Source organism: Lytechinus variegatus, chromosome 1 (genome assembly GCF_018143015.1).
Source record: "Lytechinus variegatus isolate NC3 chromosome 1, Lvar_3.0, whole genome shotgun sequence".
In the NCBI taxonomy this organism is placed as follows: domain Eukaryota; kingdom Metazoa; phylum Echinodermata; class Echinoidea; order Temnopleuroida; family Toxopneustidae; genus Lytechinus; species Lytechinus variegatus.
In genome coordinates this window covers 64,597,282-64,618,253 of record NC_054740.1, presented here as the reverse complement: position 1 = coordinate 64,618,253, position 20,972 = coordinate 64,597,282, and the positions used below count along the sequence as shown (strand labels likewise).

At 34.7% G+C, this 20,972-nt stretch overlaps 1 pseudogene; it reads right to left on the bottom strand.

Moving 5' to 3' along the window:
• Nucleotides 1-2,696: 2,696 nt before the first annotated feature.
• LOC121406500 lies at nt 2,697-4,637 on the bottom strand (annotated as a pseudogene).
• Nucleotides 4,638-20,972: the final 16,335 nt, after the last annotated feature.

Sequence of the window (20,972 nt, the reverse complement as noted above, 5' to 3'; positions counted from 1 at the left end):
CCCTCTTTGCCAAAAAGGGCATCACCAATTGCGAAATCATCAAATTGCTGGTTTTCTACTCTGTCCTGGCTAACACTAAATTGTTGCATATCACCTACAACTGATTGGAAACTTGGTTCATCAAGGTGATTAAAAGGTAAAATGTTTACAGAGCAAGAAATGCATGAAGAGTAACATTAATTTCAGGCTATTGATATTGTTATTACATAAATAACAATAATTTGTTTTGGTTTACGCATAAAATACAATATCAAACAGAATTTTAGAAGTCAATAAATTTTGGGGAATTACACGACGATCATGGATTAGATTTGGATTGTCAACGATTGCTGTGTTCAAACTTGGGCTCGCAGTTAAAGTACAATGGGGGTTTCCATGGGTACTGATACACATAGGACAAGGAAATACAAACAAAACATATATCATGCCTAAACTTTACAAAACCAGACAAAAGCATTATAAACATTTGTAAAAATCTCAAACCACCAAAGGGTTGGTTAAGGAAAAAACTCTGAAAAAGATGGTAGTATGCCTAACTAAAATTTATAACAACAGCATACTGGTCCATGAACAAAGCAGCATCAAAAGTTCTGAATAAGTTCAAAACTGAAAATAAATCCCGAAGATTAGAGAAAAACTGCAGTAAATACACTTGTAGATCACTGATGAGTATTCCACCTATATTCTGTATAAAATTGCAGATTGAACCAGTCGCATTATCTGCACACGTCAACCCACTGGACTCGGTCTGATTCATTGGTTTTGTTTCATTTTTGTCTCGCCTGCATAGCAGAGCGAGACTATACAGTGCTATAAAATAAACGGAACAGTTTTGAAAAGTCGATAAAAAAATTGTTTCAAATTATCATATCTATATTTTGATGTTAATATATGCTCCACGATCTTATCTTTGAAATGCCATTTAAAAAAATAAATTTTGTTCATGCTTGAGCGAACGCGGGACGTTTTTGTCGGGGGTTCAAAAAGAGGCTTGCACCAAAATGGCAGAAATGAGAAATTTGATTATTAGACATTAGGCTAATCAGCAGACTTCCTCTTTATCTTTTCATTATCTTTGCCATAATTTTCGAATTATGTTGTCAATTTCACTTACAAATTTATTTATTTTCCTGACTAATATTGTTTTTCATTTAAACTTCTCTACGTTTGAGTTTTCCTTCATATGTAAGAAAAGAAGAGACTTTTTGTCAACCCAAGTAAGAAGATTTGCATTATTAATTGGAAGAATTTGTAATTACTCAAATCCTTTTATTATGTTAAACAAATTATGTTATGGTACCTTTAATAATTATTATGTGAAACAAATTATGTTATGGTACCTATAAAAGACATGAATCCTATTTTCAAGGGGTTATTGAATCCTTCACCAAGTTTAATTATGTGCTTGACAGGACAAACAGGAAAGGATTTATGTCTTTCAATGGCAATGGTGTATAAAGTCAATTTTGAGTGAGCAAGATATGGCAGATCGGGCAAAATGTATTAAAAAGTTCTGAAGCGAGGAAGCAAAAATTTCCACTTTTTATTAAAATTTTGACAAAATATTCAGAAAATGATACATTTCACTTTCTATTTTTTATGTTATTTTCCTATCTACTTTTTTTTTCTTGGCCATAACTTTTTTTATTGGGGGGGGGAGAGCACGCCGAGCCCCCACCCAACATTATTCCACTGTTCAAAGGCACCATAACCTTTGTAGCACACAATGAAAGGATTTAAATAAAAAAAAAACACGCTCTCCCATACTTTGGTTTAAAAAAATGTTCTTGCCTAAAGAAGGAACATTCAAAGATAAAATAGTATATATCAAAAAGGAACAACAAAAGAACTATTCAAGCAAATAAGTAGATTTGGAAATGATTTTTGACCGCATAATTCGAAATTCTGGCAAAGATAATGAAAAGGTTAAGAGGAAGTCTGCTGATTAGCAAGAAGTCCGACCATACCATTTTTGGCGCAAGCCTCCTTTTTTACCCCAGACAAAAACATTCCGTGTTCGCTCAAGCATGAACGAAACTAAATTATTTTGATAGCATTTAAAGGATAAGACTCCAGAGCACGTATTGACACCAAAATATAGAGATCATAATTTGAAAAAAAAAAGAATTATAGACTTTTCAAATCTGTCCCATTTTTTTTGATACGCACTGTATAGGCGCCGCTTTTCTGGCGGCGACGGCGGCCTCAACATCAAATCTTAACCTAAGGTTAAGTTTTTGAAATGACATCAAAACTTAGAAAGTATAGGAACCTAATGAATGAAATTTGGACATAAGCTTAATCAAGTATAACTAAATATCCTGCTCGAGTTTCAGGTCACATGACCAAGGTCAAAGGTCATTTAGGGTCAATTAACTTTCTTCAAGTTGGGAGTATTTGTTGAATTACTGTCATAACTTTGAAAATTTATGGATCTAGTTCATGGAAATTAGACATAAGGCTAATCAAGTATTAGTGAACTCCTGCCTGAGTTTCAAGTCACATGACCAAGGTCAAAGGTCATTTAAGGTCAATGAACTTCGGCCGTTTTGAGGTTATTTGTTAAATTACAATCCTAACTCTGAAAGTTTATGGATCTAGTTCATAAAATTTGGACATAAGAGTAATCAAGTATCACTGAATAATCCCCTTTGAGTTTCAGGTAAAAACAAAATAAATGCAATGGGTGTTTTCAAGTACGGTGTTGAAATCTGGTGTTGGTGTTCGGACAACACCAACACTCCTGAAGACGGACACTCAGTCTAGTTTGCTGATTTAGCAGACTCATTTTGAAATTTGATGAAGTATCACCAACAAAGATGGGCAAATCTATTCCCTATTTCTAATTGATATTCCTCCATTCCCTGATTCATACAACGGTCGTTTGGAGCTTGAAGAATGTGCTTGTATCATCTAGAACAGTTCAAATACTTAATATGTTTTCATCAAAGAACCGTTTTTATCTGTTCACCAGCTCCACTTGATCATCAATATAACGTTGGATCGTTGAACTTCCACTTCCCTGATTCTATTTTCTCTAGGAGACACGTAAGAAGTCATTCCTTTTGAGTAACCTGAACATGCCGAACACCGGTTGGTTTGCCCAGTTCAAGTGTAGAGTTTCCACTAACCCATAGTCATAATAGCTTCTTGAGTATGCAATACGCGACTACATGTATATCTCATGTGATCCATCAGGGAAGTAGGAGTTTCCTGATCCATCAGCGGTCCCCAAAATCACATCTACTAGTCTTTAATTTGCATACATTGTGTACATTCGGAACAAGGTATCCCTTTTCATCCTCTAACATGTCTAGTGTCTTGCTTTTGCCCCTAATCATTTCCTTTTCGTGCATGAAGGTCTCATCTCCTTTCAAAATTTTCGGAGGATTGGGAAGAACATAGCCAAAGGCATCAATGTCAGCGTCCGAAAAGTATCCTCCATTATCTACATACTTGATGGAATGGTCTCGTAGATGATTGAATTATGATCGTCACCTACTTTCCCAGGCGAAGTAGTGTTTATCAAAGCTACGGCCGAGGCGCCGCTTATTGTTGATGTTACTGGTAAATTAACGTGATGTGTAGGAGTACATGTACGATCTTGTAAGGCCAGGTTGGTGTGGATTATCTGGATAGAAATGAGAAGAAATATAAAATTGACGAAGGCAAAGTGTTTTTCTTTCCTAGTGACTAGATAATCCCTTCGGAATTAAAATAAAAGTCTTATTAACTTTATAAACAGGAAGAAAAGAAAACTCAGTCATGTCAGTGTGGGTTTTGAAAGATCAAAGGACCATACCGTTAAAGGTATTGTTTTTCAGCTTTCACGTATGAAATATTGAAATAATTTTCAGATTTTATTTCTATACTGGTTGAGTAAGTATAGCGCCAGCACAGTAGGCATGATTACTAAAACAATATTGATAACATAATTTTTGCTCTAATATAATGTCCCATTAGATTCAATTTATTAATTTTTAAAGATGAATGTGGGTTTTATCATTGAATGAGGAACCGTTTATGGTATTGTATTTCAAGGTATTTTAACGTTAATATTCTAAAGGTCTTAATATTATAGACAATCCATTTTCAACCTCTGTAAAAAAAAAAAAATTGTATGAGGGATGAACAAAATTAATACCCCAAACTCTATGACATACATGTACCACGTGATGGCCCGAACACTTCATTCTTCTTGCACATCATGATATCTGAAGATGACACTAATAAGCAAAATCAAAATCAAAAGTTGCAAACCAGCTTTGATTTGTAGAATTATTATCATTTTTTAAAATAATTTCTATTTTCTCTATTTACTTAATTTTAAGTGTAAGTTTTTTTTTGCATTTATATACGCCCACTTAATTTTGTTACCCAATATTAGTATAATTGTATAAAGAGCAGTACGCTCGTATTAAGTGTCGGATATTTTTTGTTGTAGTATTATCATTACCTTCGAATTACTTGAACAGTACTTCCAAATCTGAGGGATGACCCAGCCTATCGCCACAGCAAGAAGAATTAGAAATAAGACCACCGTTGATCCAATCAGTACGGGCAATAGGATGTAGGTACAGCCATCTGAGACTGATGGAACAATTATCATTTAAAGATGAAAGTAAAACGAAACAAACAAAAATGCATTGCAATTCATTCATTTTCTTACGAAAACTTACTCCTTCATTTACCCTAAGCAAATGTTACTGCAAACCTAAAGCAATATCATGATGTTACTTTTCACGAGTGTCAGTTTTGAAATAAGCAGATCAATCACTGCAACCCTGTTGCACCCACAAATGTTATACGCTTTACCCACAAATGTGATAACACTTTACCCACAAATGTAATAATTTCACCCACAAATCTAATAATATTTGATCGCCCACAAATGTGATAATGACTTTACCCACAAATGTAATAAATTTGGAGGGATTTTTGGCGAATTCGTTCTAAACTAAAATCCTGTAGTAATACGTTCATATAGCACAAAAGTCTTTATTTCCAGACCAGGATAATTAAAAAAATAATAGAAGAAGTTGAAAGTCTTTTTTTTCCAGACCCTGTAGTTTCCAAAATTATAATACAAGTTCAAAGTCTTTTTTCCAGACCCTTTTTTTTCCAAAATTATAATATAATTTCAAAGTCTTTTTTTCCAGACCCGGTTCTTTAAAAAAATTTAATATAAATTAAGTCTTTTTCAGACCCAGTTGTTTAAAAAATTATAGTATAAGTCCAAAGTCTTTTTCCAGACCCGATTGATTAAAAAATAATGATATAAGTTGAAACTCTTTTTCCAGACCCTTTTGTTTCCAAATTTATAATATAAGTTGAAAGTCTTTTTTCCAGACCCGGTTGTTTCAAATATTGTAATAAAAGTCCAAAGTCTTTTTTCCAGACCCGATTTCCAATATCATAATAAAAGATGAAAGTGTTTTTTTCAGACCCTGTTGTTTCAAAAATTATAATATAAGTTCAAAGTCTTTTTTTCGGACCCTGTTGGTTCCAAATTTTTAGATAAGGACGAATTCTTTTTTCCAGACCCTGTGCTTTCAAAAATTACAATATAAGTCCAAAGTCTTTTCCAGACCTGGTTATTTCAAAAATGATAGTCCAAACTAAGATACGATAATGATATTCAAGTGGAATAAAATCAAGAATCGAGCTTAGTCTTGTCCCCAAACACTGTTATTCCAAAATTATAAATAACAATACAACAACAAAAACAGTATAAAGAACCCATAATCTTATTAACGCCTGATAGCCTGTACATATAGCATAGTCTTTCAGCCAGACCCAGTTATTTTTTTTCTTCAAAATAACGCTAATAGTGATAACAAGTGGAATGCCTGCCGCCGTCTCACCTGCATCACGCGATTCAACATAGCAGCATTGCTGACTTTGAAAACTACTATAACTCGCACAAGATGTTCAGTGGTACTTGGTTACTCTTATTCCACGTTCTATGAACTAGACCAATACACTTACAGAAATAGGATGGTAATTCAAAAAATGCCTCCAATGTGGCCAAAATTCATTAACCTCATATGACATTTGACCTTGATCATGTGACCTCAAACTTGCACAGGATATTTAGTGATACTTGATTACTCTTATGTCCCAGTTTAATCAACTAGACGAACATACTTTCAAAGTTATGATGGTAATTCAACAAATACCCCCAATTCGGCCAAAGTTCATTGACCCTAGATAACTTGCACAGGATGTTCAGTGATACTTGATTACTATTATGTCCAAGTTTCATGAATCAGATCCACAAACTTTTGATTGTAAAAAGTTTAGATTGTAATTCAAAAGATACCCCCAAATCGGCCAATGCTCATTGACCCTAAATGACCTTCGACCTTGGTCATGTGACATGAAACTCGTGCAGGATGTTTGGTGATACATGATTGAGCTTATGTGTAAGTCTAATGAACTAGGTCCATATATTTTCTAAGTTATGATGTCATTTCAAAAACTTAAAGTTTGATTAAGAATTTGAAATAATGCTCACAACATGGTCTAAGTTCATTGGCCCTAAATGACCTTTGACCTTGGTCTTGTGACCTGAAACTCAGGCAGGATGTTTGGTAATACCTGATCAACCTCATGGCCAGGTTTCATGAACTAGGTCCATATACTTGTTAAGTTATGATATCATTTCAAAAACTTAACCTCATGTTAAGATTTGATGTTGACGCCACCGTCGCCGTCGGAAAAGCGGCGCATATAGTCTCACTCTGCTATGCAGGTGAGACAATAAGAAAAACTCTTAACCTCTTAAAAATAGGATAGGTTAAGACAACACATACCTAATTATTGTAAAAATTATGTAAGACCCTATCATATTCTTATTCTTGTGGAATAACACGATTTTTTTTTGTCAAATGTACTCTTTCCTCCAGACCCGGTTATTAAAAAAAAATCAAAATCTTCAAGACCAATCTTCAAAAGTTACACCCTTAATGGGTGTAACTTGGTGTAAAAATATGTGTTTATCCCACACCCATTTTTTGATAATACTAAGACCCCTACAAAGCATTGTAATAATGCATGGGTAAAGCAAATACCCCTTTTCCAGACTTGGTTATTATTTAAAAAAATAAACAAAATATTTTTTACAAATATTATAAAACGAATACCCAATAATCTAATTACTGTCGAATAACATGAAGATCGATTGTAGAAACACAGTTATTTTAAGAATAAAAAGCAATAAAACCCAACCCCAACAATGAGTCTAAGAATCAACAATCCTCGAAATTAAGACCATGTAGAAAAGCAAGTGTTTAGATCGTTGTCTTTATTCCACACCCAGTCATTTAAAGAATAATTTGAACGATCTTAAAAACTTTGTCATATTCTTATTCCTGTGGAATAACACGTGTATTATGCTTAATCTTCCGTCTAGACCCGGTTATTTAAAAGATAAACAAATATTGAAAAAAAAATCAAAGGTAAGACTAATCTTCAAAATTAAACCCTGTTAAAATGCTTGGGTTTAGAGTGTTGTATTCAGCCCTCACCCAGTTCTCTTAAAAATAAAAATTAAGCGAAACTTTAATCTTAACACTTAAACCCCAGCATCTTCCAAACTATAAAAAACATGTGATAACGTATACCACTGAAACGACGTATTAATCATAGGCGTAAATGTTCATATCTGAATGATATGCGCCTTAAAACCCAAGATAAAAATAAAAACAACAAATTTATTCTACATCTATTGTATTTTGGGTCTTTGTTAATATTGTTTGTTTTTATTGTTTCTCATTATTTCCTATTTCTAAATGACTTGGCCTGGAGCAAAGACTACACCCTTTTTCCATGCTACTAGCATTCAATGTTGATAATGTTGCTAAGATTGCAGGGTTTTGTTTTGTTGTTGTTGTTGTTGTGTTTATAACGAGTTTTATAGCTGGGTCTGGAGGAAAGACTATGCTATGTGTCCACGTTATTCGACATAATTTAGGATCGTGGGTCTTTTATTATTATTATTATCAATTTATTGTTATTATTATTCATTGTTTATTTGAAAGATCAGGGACTGGATGAAAGACTACGTTATGTTCCCACGTTATTTAACATTAATAAGAGAGTGGGGATCTTTGTTACTTTATGACTGTTTAAGAAATGATTTGTAATTTTGAAATAAATTGGTTCTGGAGGGAAGACTACGCTATATTTCTATTTTATTCAACATCAATGACATTGTGGGCTCTTTGTTGATATTGTTCTTTATGATTTGCTATTTTGAAATAACCGGGGCTCGAACAAAAACTACACCGTAGATTGCGGGGTAAATATTGCGGCGTAAATATTCATATCTGAATGACACGCGCCTCAAATCCCAAGATAACAACAACATGGGTCTGTTTTCGTTGTTGTTTTTTTTATAGATTTTTCCATAACTGGAGGAAAGTCTGCGCTATTTTAACATTTTGTTCAACATTAACAAGATCGTGGGGTCTTTTTTTTTATTATCATCTATTATTTTTTATTTGAGTCTGGAGGAACGACTATGCTAAACTATATATAATAATAATAATAATATTCATATCTGAATGACACGCGCCTTAAAACCCAAGCGAACAACAGCAACAACAACATATTTTTCAAAAAATTAAGAAGAATATATTTAGATATCTTTATTTGGAAGATCGTTTAAGTGTTTTATATAACTGGGTCTGGAGAAAAAAAGACTGCGACTTTGCATTATATGAACGCATTACAATTTGGTTTTATCTTAGAACAGATTCGTCAAAAATCCCTTCAAATTTATAACATTTGTGGGTAAAGTGCATTTATACATTTGTGGGTGAAATTATTACATTTGTGGGTAAAGGGTTATAGTTTTTAGTTTTAAGCAAACCGGTCTGGAAAATAAGACTATGATAGATATTCAATTTACTCTTAGTGCATATATTTGCAATATGCGCCGAATAAGTTGAAACAATAACAAAGCCATTTATTCCACCAGTTTTGATTAATTGGGTCTGGAGAAAAGACTAAGCTTGATTCTTAATTTCATTCCACTTGAATATCCTTATCGTATAGAGGGCGCTGTTAAGCAGCTAGCACCGCTTTTTTAGATTCTCGTATCACCGTTACATTTTTTTCTGCGTTTTTGTCTATTTTGTGTGGATTTTTAATTTTGGATCATACATTGATGTTCGTTGGACTATATGGATAGTAACTATCATATTTGTGAAAGTTTTGTGACTCTATATCAATTTTCTGCTGACATTACATTCATACTGTGTCGATGTCGTGAGTATACCCAGAATGTACAGTAACATAACAAGCATTCGTCAACACGCTAACAACGTTTGCAACACGGCGTTCGGATGGTTCGGACCCATGATATTGATTTTTTTAGCCGGCATTGTTGTGTCCGTGAACGCCATGGCCATGGACAATAGCCACTCTCCGGACAATAGGTCGATTTGCTATTCACGAGAGGAACTTTTAAAGTTTCGAAACTTACCCAAACCTAGACCTCGTTTGGACCAAGACGTGTTTTCCATTATACAGACTCTTGGATGTGCCCGCAAACGAGGTCGTCGCGCAGGAAGAAAGACTCACCGGCCAATACAGATTGTTACCTCGTATCTTCGAAAGCAGATCGATCCTCCTATTGTTATTCGACCAAGGACCTTAAGCTACTTCAGTAGCATTGACAAGAATGGCACATGTAAGAATTCTGAACGCAGGACACCGAACCTACCTAAATTCTATTTGTGCAATGCCAGATCTCTGAACAACAAGCTAGATGAATTGCAAGTGGTTACGTCCCAGGAGAATATAGGAGTGGCAGCAATTTCTGAAACCTGGTTTCATACGGACATGCCACCAAATCTAGTATCTCTACCTAACTTCGTGCTTTTTACGAATTCAAGGCGTGACAGACAAGGAGGTGGAGTTGGACTCTATGTGAAAAATCACCTAAAACCTGAACGATTCTTGGTTGATGTGCCTAATGATCTGGAAGTCCTTTGGGTGAAAATCAGACCAGAACGGCTCCCACGCTCGATCTCTGAAATTGTTGTAGCTGTTGTCTACTATCCACCTAACAGCCCCTTTGCTAACACCTTGGTTGATCATCTTCAGGATACCATAGACCAAATCCTCAGCAGTTATCCTGATGCTGGTGTTGCTGTGATGGGAGACTTTAACCAACTAGACTTGTCCCCACTCCTGCGGGATAGAAGATTCAAGCAGGTGGTGAATAAACCAACAAGAGAAGACAGAACCTTGGACAAAATCATAACGAACTTTTCTGTCCAATACCAAGATCCGCTGATCACATGCCCTCTTGGTGCAAGTGATCACAATGCTATTCTCTGGACACCTAGCATACCATGTAACCATCATAATAAAGTAGTGAAGAGAATCACAAGACCATTGCCAGATTCAAGACTACGAGAATTTGGATCTTTTATCACGGGCTGTGATTGGTCTCCGGTCCTCGAGACATCATCTGTCAATGAAAAGACTGACTTGTTCTACAAAATGATGAATGGTATGATTGATCGTTTCTTACCGACACGAGTTGTAAAGATGCACTGCTGTGATAAACCCTGGATGACTCCTGCAATTAAAGCATTAATCCAGGACCGTCAGCGAGCTTTCCACAATAATGACATAGCTCTGTCTAAAGCTATTGGGAACCGTGTCAGCAGAGAGATCAAGAAAGCTAAACAAGATCACTATGTTGAGAGAATCAAAGTCCACAAGAAGTCAAACCCTGCAGAATGGTATAAGCAGATTAAAGTTATGACAAATACGGGGTCAAGTAATACTAGCATTCGAGTTCCAGGAGTTGACGACAATAAGCAGATTGCTGATAAGATCAATGAAATGTTCACTTCAACCGCCAGGGACGTTCCTCCTATGAAAAGGGAAGATCTGCCCTCATACCTACCTTCACCGTCACCTCCTCCACGAATCGAACCATGGGAAGTGTTTAGGCAGCTGAAGAAAATAAATGTCAGCAAAGCAGTTGGCCCTGACTCGATGCCTCCTCGTATCATAAAAGAATTCGCATGTGAAATAAGCGAACCGCTTTCGGATATATATTCTGCATCACTAGCCGAAGGCTGCGTACCAGAAGTGTGGAAAAAGGCAGTGGTAATACCTGTGCCTAAGAGTACCCCTGCAGTAATTGATAATTTAAGGCCAATATCCCTGACGGATTCCTTTGTAAAGGTCTTCGAAGGATTTGTTGTCAAGTGGATCCTGAAAAGCCTAGCACCTCATCTCGACAGGAAACAATACGGGAACATGAAAGGGCTTTCAACGTGTCATTATCTCGTAGATATGTTGCACACTTTGTATCTGCATGCAGAGAAAAGTAAATCAGTATCTGACCTTATCCTAACAGACTTCAGTAAGGCATTCGATCGAATTGATCACACCATAGCGTTACAGAAGTTAATAGCCTACGGAGTAGCTCCTGATCTTGTGCAATGGGTCATGGATTTTCTAACCAATCGGAAGCAGTGTGTTCGCTACAAGGGCTCTGTTTCAGATTGGACTACACTTCACGCTGGTGTACCTCAAGGAACATTGTTGGGGCCGATACTGTTCCTTGCTGTCATCAACGATGCTTGTGAAAGTGACCATCTATTACACTGGAAGTATGTAGATGATATGAGTATCATTAACACAAGGTTTGCGTATGAATCTCCGGAGCTCACTGTCAATGCCTTACGGAAGTTACAAGATTGGTCCCACCTTAACGGAATGACCCTCAACCCAGTCAAATGTGAAGCAATGCAAATATGTTTCATGAAGTCGCCTCCTGAGCCCCCAGTGTTCAGAATTAATGGCCAGTCATTGAAAACCCTGGACACTGTTAAAGTTCTTGGAGTGAGAGTTCAAAGTGATCTTAAGTGGCAGTGTCATGTAGACTACATGCTCCAGCGAGCGAATGGGAGAATGTACATGATCAGGATATTGAGGAGCCACGGTCTTTGTGTGGATGATCTGTGTACAATCTACGTTGGCTACTTAAGACCCCTCCTGGAATATGCGTGCCCTGTGTGGAACGGCGGACTCACGAAACAACAGATTGCCTCCCTAGAACGAATTCAGAGGAGAACTGTAAGAATTATTCTAGGTCCCCGCTTCACATCATATGACTCTGCACTAGAATCACTCCACTTAAAGTCTCTTGCAGATCGAAGGAAAGATTTATGTCTTTCCTTTGCACAGAAACTGGAAAAGAATGAAAGACTATCACACCTGATCCCTAAGCCGAAGGATGTCGGCAGAACCCTAAGAAACAGTAGGGTCAGGCAACAATTGAAATGTAGGACTCAACGACTTCGACAAAGTGCCATCCCTTACCTTATTGACTTATTGAATTCTATATAACTGAATATTCTCATAAATTTTTTGAAGATTTTGTTTACTTTGCTTTTAGATAATTACTTTTCCAACACCAAACTAAGCTTAGATTTTTTTTTCTCTTTCTGTCGTTTAAATCTTTTTCATCAACTGCATTATAGCACGTTTGCTAATCGCTTTATATATCAATTAATGTATGAGTTCTCACAGAGTTTTTTTTTTTTTTAATTGCCAAGTCTTCCGGAATTCAAATACATCTGTTAGCCTTCCTAAACAATTATAGCATTACTTTTCAAGTTACTATGACATATAACTACTCACATCGTAACAATATAAACCAGTGGTAAACTATGAACGAACATCTTTCATTTATTTTTTATGAGTGTAATACAAAGTCTCAATGTTTATGTTTCTCTATGTGCAATACTCAATTTTTTATGATGATAATGTGAATAATAAAAGGATAGTTAAATATGATATTAATAATAATGATAAAAATAATAATCAAATCTTAGATTAATTATGATAATGAATCAAATAGTAAATGGTCACAAAATGATTGTATTACAATGATGACTGATTTGCCAATAACGTATGTATGTATTTACCCCAGGCATGTGATTTCCCCCCCCCCCAAATTATGTTTTTAATTCCCGTTTCTCATTATGTTGTAATTTTCATGTATATTTTTGTATTTGTCTGAAAATCTGTAATTCGGCCTTTGGGCCGCGAATGATTTCTTTTGTTCAAATAAACCATTTCTATTCTATTCTATCTTAGTTCGGGTTTATAATATTTTAAACAACCCAGTCTGGAAAAAAAGACTTTGAACTTTTATTAGAATTTTTGAAAAAACCGGGTCTGGAAAAAAGAATTTCAACTAATATTATAATTTTGGGAACAACCAGGTCTGGAAATGAGACTTTAAACTTTTATCATATTTTTTAAACAACTGGGTCTTGAAAAAGACTTTCAACTTATATTATAATATTTGAAACAACCGGGTCTGGAAAAAAGACTTTGGACTGATATTATACTTTTTGAAACAACCGGGTCTGGAAAAAAAGACGTTGAACTTATACTTTTTTAAAACAACCGGGTCTGGAAAAAAAGACATTGAACTTATATTATGATTTTTAAACAACCGGGTCTTGAAAAAAGACTAAACATATAATAATTTTTGAAACAGCCAGGTCTGGAAAAGAGACTTTCAACTTATATCATAATTTCTTTAACAACTGGGTCTGGAAAAAAAACTTTCAACCTATATTTTAATATTTGAAACAACTGGGTCTGGCAAAAAGACTTTGAACTTAAATTATAGTTTTTGAAACAACCAAGTCTGGAAAAAAGACTTTGAACTTATATCATAATTTTTGAAACAACCGTGTCTAGAAAAAAGACTTTCAACTTATATCAGAATTCTGAAAACAACTGGGTCTGGAAAAAAAGACTTTGTACTTATAATTTTTTTAACAACCGGGTCTGGAAAAAAGACTTTCAACTTATATTATAATTTTGGGAACAACCAGGTCTGGAAAAGAGACTTTCAACTTTTATCATAATTTTTTAAACAACTGGGTCTGGAAAAAAACTTTCAACTTATATTTTAATATTTGAAACAACCGGGTTTGGCAAAAAGACTTTGAACTGAAATCATAATTTTGAAACAACTAGGTCTGGAAAACAGACTTTGAACTTATATTACAATTTTTTAAACAACCGCGTCTGGAAAAAAGACTTTCAACTTATATTATAATTTTGGGAACAACCGGGTCTGGAAAAAAGACTTTCAACTTATATCATAACTTTTGAAACAACCAGGTATGGAAAAGAGACTTTCAACTTATATCATAATTTTGTAAACAACTGGGTCTGACAAAAAGACTTTGAACTTAAATCATAATTTTTGAAACAGCCAGGTCTGGAAAAAAGACTTTCACCTTATATTATATTTTTGGAAACAACCGGGTCTGGAAAAAAAAGAATTTCAACTTATATTAGAATTTTGAAAACAACTGGGTCTGGAAAAGACTTTGTAATTATAATTTTTGAAACAACCAGGTCTGGAAAAAAGACTTTCAACTTATATCATAATTTTTAAACAACTGGGTCTGGAAAAAAGACTTTGACATTAAATTATAATTTTTGAAATAACCAGGTCTGGAAAAGAGACTTTCAACTTATATTTTAATATTTGAAACAACCGGGTTTGGCAAAAAGACTTTGAACTGAAATCATAATTTTGAAACAACTATGTCTGGAAAACAGACTTTGAACTTATATTACAATTTTTTAAACAACCACGTCTGGAAAAAAGACTTTCAACTTATATTATAATTTTGGGAACAACCGGGTCTGGAAAAAAGACTTTCAACTTATATCATAACTTTTGAAACAACCAGATCTGGAAAGGAGACTTTCAACTTATATCATAATTTTGTAAACAACTGGGTCTGACAAAAAGACTTTGAACTTAAATCATAATTTTTGAAACAGCCAGGTCTGGAAAAAAGACTTTCACCTTATATTATATTTTTGGAAACAACCGGGTCTGGAAAAAAAAGAATTTCAACTTATATTAGAATTTTGAAAACAACTGGGTCTGGAAAAGACTTTGTAATTATAATTTTTGAAACAACCAGGTCTGGAAAAAAGACTTTCAACTTATATCATAATTTTTAAACAACTGGGTCTGGAAAAAAGACTTTGAAATTAAATTATAATTTTTGAAATAACCAGGTCTGGAAAAGAGACTTTCAACTTATATCATAATTTTTTAAACAACTGGGTCTGGAAAAAAGACTTTCAACTTACATTTTAATATATGAAACAACCGGGTCTGGCAAAAAGACTTTGAACTTAAATTATAATTTTTGAAACAACCAGGTCTGGAAAAGAGACTTTCAACTTATATCATAATTTTTTAAACAACTGGGTCTGGAAAAAAGACTTTCAACTTACATTTTAATATATGAAACAACCGGGTCTGGCAAAAAGACTTTGAACTTAAATTATAATTTTTGAAACAACCAGGTCTGGAAAAGAGACTTTCAACTTAAATTATAATTTTTGAAACAACCAGGTCTGGAAAAAAGACTTTGAACTTATATTATAATTTTTTATTAAACAACCGGGTCAGGAAAAAGACTTTGAAATTAAATTATAATTTTTGAAATAACTGGGTCTGGAAAAAGACTTTCAACTTATAGTATAATTTTTGAAAAAACCAGGTCTAGAAAAAAGACTTTCAACTTATATTATAATTTTGGAAACAACCGGGTCTGGAAAAAAGGACTTTGTACTTATATTTTTTTAAACGACCGGGTCTGGAAAATAAGACTTTGGACTTATATTACAATTTTTTAATCATCCAGGTCTGGAAATAAGTCTTTGCACTTTTATACTATATGACCGTATTACTATAGGATTTTAGTTTAGAACGGATTCGCTAAAAATCCCTTCAAATTTATTACATTCGTGGGTACAGTCACTTTTACATTTGTGGGCGATCAAAAATTATTACATTTGTGGATAAAGTGCATTAATACATTTGTTGGTGAAATTATTACATTTGTGGGTAAAGTGTTATTACATTTGTGGGTAAAGTGTAATTACATTTGTGGGCTTTATTATTTGTGTGGGTAAATTATTATTACATTTGTGGGCGTTATTACATTTGTGGGCGATTATTACATTTGTGGGTGTAACAATACCCTTTTTGAAATCATCGTATTATAATTGGGATGCTGAGGGTAACAGCGACTAGTCAGGTTCTTCTTTTCAGACGCGCATATTTCCATTTGTTCCGATGATATGCATGTCGGTGATGATTTCGGTTGCTGTTATACGTGTGTAGTGACCAAACCACATTTCCTCTTTGGTCACGTGGTCTAGTATCATTCCACCGAGAAAAACAAACAGTCCTCCCTTTTTCTATAATAATTTTATATTGTTATATTTTTTCGAATGTAGTACAATATGACTTCTTGAATTTTATGATAATAATATAAATAGTCCGATAGCGCTCAATACATCGGAACGACGTCTCTAAGCGCTTTACAGATGTATTATGATCAGATATTTTACTTTGCTTGCGATTATGGAAAAACCTTGTTATATTTAAAGTATTATTGTAATTTTGGAAATGTTTAATCGCTGCTAGAGCAGCATTATAAAATACTAATTCACCTTTTTGAGGTGTTTTCTGTTTCATCTAATTTATAACTTTGAAATCTTGGAATATTAATTATATATTATCAAACAAACCGTTTAATATTTCATGCGGCTCATTTAATTGTCAATTATTGTATTTAATCACTTTGCAGTGTGTCGTATTGCCAAACGATGTCAAAAACATGTATACCTTAGTTTTTTTGATATTGGTATACCATATTGCATATTAATGTATAGCTAGTCTGCAGTACCAGACCTGATTTCTTTACGATAATTGAATAATTGAAGATAATAATAAAATTTTCACCTATCCAAACATGAGAGAGGCTGAAAATTGTGATTCTGACCATAATTCTTGACATTCTAAGCACTTTTTGTAAGACTAGTGTGTATGTAATTAGACAATTCATGCTATCGCGAGCTAAAACTTTCAATTAAGTGTTCTGAAAAAGGACATGCTGATTAACTGTTTGCAGTGATACGTTAAAAATGCATTTCTTACTAATCAAATAGAGCGAGCGCAAAGCGCGAGCTGAAAAATATACATTTCGACCAGAAAATTTGACTGTAACCATGAAAAGGATGGATACATTAACCAAACAATCGTTGCGAGCGCGAAGCGCAAGCTGAAAATTGTGATTCTGACCAGAAAACTGGACATTCTAAGCACTGTTTGTAAGACTATGTGGTGTATGTAATTAGACAATTCATGCGAGCGCAAGCAAAAACTTTCAATTAAGTGTTGTGAAAAAAAGGACATTCTGATTAAATGTTTGCAGTGATACAATAATAGAATACATTTCTTACTAATCAAATAGAGCGAGCGCAAAGCGCGAGCTGAAAAAATATACATTTCGACCAGAAAGTTTGACTGTAACCGTGAAGAGGATATAATAACCAAACAATTGATGCCAGCGCGAAGCACGAGCTGAAAATTTTAATTTCCGACCAGAACACTTGACATTCTAAGCACATTTTGCTTGAATGGTATGCGAGTATTACAATTCATGTGATCATTGTCCGATACCCTTAAATATTTTTTTTCTGGTAAAGCACATATTAATCAACCGTGATCAAGCAGTGACTCATAAAAAGAATACATAGGCCTATCTTACTAATCAAACAGAGTAAGGGCAAACTAACAATTTTGGATATCATGAATTGAAAAGTAAACGTTTTACACGTTTTTAAGTTAAAACAAATTTAGTTCCTGTATATGTAATTGAACAAGCTATGTATCTCAATAAATATATAATGCAAGCGCGAAGCGCAAGCTAGAAATTTCCTAATTTCTAAGCACTTTTGCACGAATAATAGGCGTATAGCAATTTATGCAAATGTGAGCTGATATTTTCAATTAACTGTTCTGAAAAAGGACATGTTTATTAACTGTTTGTATTCATTATACATTTTTTACAAATCAAATAGAGCGGGCGCGAAGCGTGAGCGGAAAATTGTGGATATTTTAACTTGAAAAATAAAATTTTTTATATGCTTTTACTTTTCAACAAACTTAGTATCTGCGTCTTTAATTGAACATCCTTTAAAAAACATAATGCGATCGTGAAGCGCGAGTCAAAATTATCGGTATAGTACTGACCCGTAAGTGATATTTTAAGCACTGTCCAACATTAACGAAAACTGTGGAGAGAATATTGATCTCACTGAATATAATTATATTATGATGAGAGCGCAATTGGAGACAGTTGGAAAATTCCAGCGTGACCCAACAGTTTATAATTTTTCTGACAGGTGTCGACCTTACTAAATGAATAATGCGAGCGCAAAGCGCGAGCTGAAACTTTTTGGCACTTTATACCTACAACCTGGCAATTTTAATCACTGCCGGAACAAAGCGTGTGTTCACTTTTTGGGTTATTAAGACCGAAAATCGGTAAATTCTAATCACTGTCGGTAGATGAAGCCGTTGGAACAGCCATAGGTGACCAGACAGTTTATCATTTTCCGACTGGCATCGGTCAACAGCCCCTGTTTTTCTTTTTCCCTGTCCTTCTTTAACCCTAAATAGACTGGGCTATTTCGACGCCTAATAAGACTAGGGGGGGGGGGGGGCTGATTCAGCCCCCCTTATGATCTCGGCCGTCGATCGCGCGACCGCGACGAAAATTGGCACACGCGTTACCCATGGCATTATCTACAAAACTATAACATCAAATTCTGCAAAAAATCTCATGTCTCATTAATTATGCTAATTTATGCGTAAAATGAAATTTTGTTTCACATACTCTAGATAGGCATCTGATCAAATAGATTTAAAAAAAATTCAAAATCTCATTTATTTTCTTATGTATTCTATTGTTTTCTAAATTTCTTATGTATTTCATTGTTTTTCGACTTTTTGTTTTTTATTGTTTTTTCAATGGAAATTGTCGGGGACTTTATTTTGACCATAAAAAAGATAAAATTAATTGATTTTAAGCAGTAAAAGGAAAAATAATGATACATTTATGAATTTTGGTTAAGAACACTATTTGCATTGGATTTGTACACAAATTCACGTTTTTGAGTAATTTGGGGTCTGCATGCACTTACAAAATGTTGCGTAATTTTGGAACCGCGTACCCGGGGGTCACAATTTTGGTCTCAAAAGTTGCGCGAGACTTGAAAGTAAAAAGTCAGCGAGCGACGCGGTCAAAAAATTTCGCGCGGCGGATTTATCACTAAAAATATCGAGGGGGGGGGGCTGAATCAGCCCCTCAGTCTTTTTAGGGTTAACTTTCCCTTTTTCTTTGTTTTCTTTCTTTTTGTTTCCTTCTTTTTCCCTTCCTTCTTTTTCCATCCTTCTCTTTCACTTCCTTCTTTTTACCCTCTCTCCTCCTTTCTTTAATGTGTTTTCCCGACGGGCCAGCAGATTTACTGACGATATCCAGAGTAGTGGGGGTGCGACACCCCCCCCCCCCTTCAGCGACGGCCCTGCCCGAACCTCTGCATCAATTTTTAACTGTAACTTCCCCCACATAGCTTGGATTACAGGCACACGCCACAACGCCCACAACGTTAGAGTTGGTTGGTTGAGTTTAGTGTGGAGGTGGCGCTCTCCATCGATATCCGATGATTTCCACCAGGCTAAGCAAGAGGGATTCCACCCTCCCCTGTACAGGCTGCACGGGCCTAATCACAACTGGCAGGCCAAAGATATTCATTCGAGCCAACTCAATTTTTTAATTTGATATTGCTGCTTGACAAAAATGTATGAATATGACTGACAATCCAACACTGATTCTAGGGAGGGTACCTACTGAACTTACTTTTTCCAAATTGGAAAGATATTTCACCACTATGGAACTATATTTTTACTGGCGAAAGAATTAGGGTCATTTTACTCTCTCAAGTGATGAATTTGGTCCCGTCAGGTGTAGTCTTCGTAAATGCTGATTTATTTTTAAAATGAGTCGGTCGAGGTACCCTTTTCTGGTCAGATATGGAATGTCAGACATTTATCCTATCCACTGGTAGTAAACATTCAACCCTCGAATTTCCTCCTTTTTATGAATTCTTTTTAAGTGCCACTTTAACACACGAGTCTATGGGGAATGAATTAGGCCTGTGAGCCCTATAGAAGACTATAGGCCTATTACTACCAGTTCGTTTTTTCATAGAAAAAAAGTAACGAATATACAAGAAAGGATTGAAAAAAGGGAAAAAATAAAAATAAAAAATGAAAATAATATTAGTCATAAAATTGTTACCCAACTCTTTATACAGTGAGTGGCAAAAGTAGTCAATTATGACTTATTGCCAAATAAAAACAAGGAATGGAATGGAATGGGAATTCCCCAGTGGATGAAACACAAGCCCAAACTCTTCAGTAGCAAATTGTTTTTACTAGTATGCATGTTTCAATCATCAAGAGGTCCAAAAACTGAACTTAATGGTTATGTGCAAGGCCACAGAGGGGGTATATCAGGTAATAAATTGTAATTAGTACGTCATTTGTGTTTGTTTCCTGAGGCTAGGCTGTGTAGTCTAACGTTAGACTCTAACATATACATATAGTCTCTGACTCAGCGTTGCATGTGTTTTTATACATCAACAAGCACTGTTGTATTCGTTTATAGCACACATCACAGGATACTAAAGAACAAGGCCACCCCAGCAACACCCCAGCAACAAGTTGATTTGATTAAAAAGAGACAAATCAAACTAGAATAACGCTGAAAATCGGACGTAAAATAAGAAAGTTATGACACTTTAAAGTTTTGTTTATTTTTCATAAAACAGTGATATGCATAACTCAGTGACATGCAAATGAGACAGTCGATGATGTCCCTAACTCACTATTTCTTTTGTATTTTATTGTTTGAATTATACAATATTTTATTTTTTACAGATTTGACAATAAGGATTATCTTGACTGAACCATATAATATCAAACAATGCTGATTCCACACATTCAGGAAGGAATTAATCTTTGTTTCACT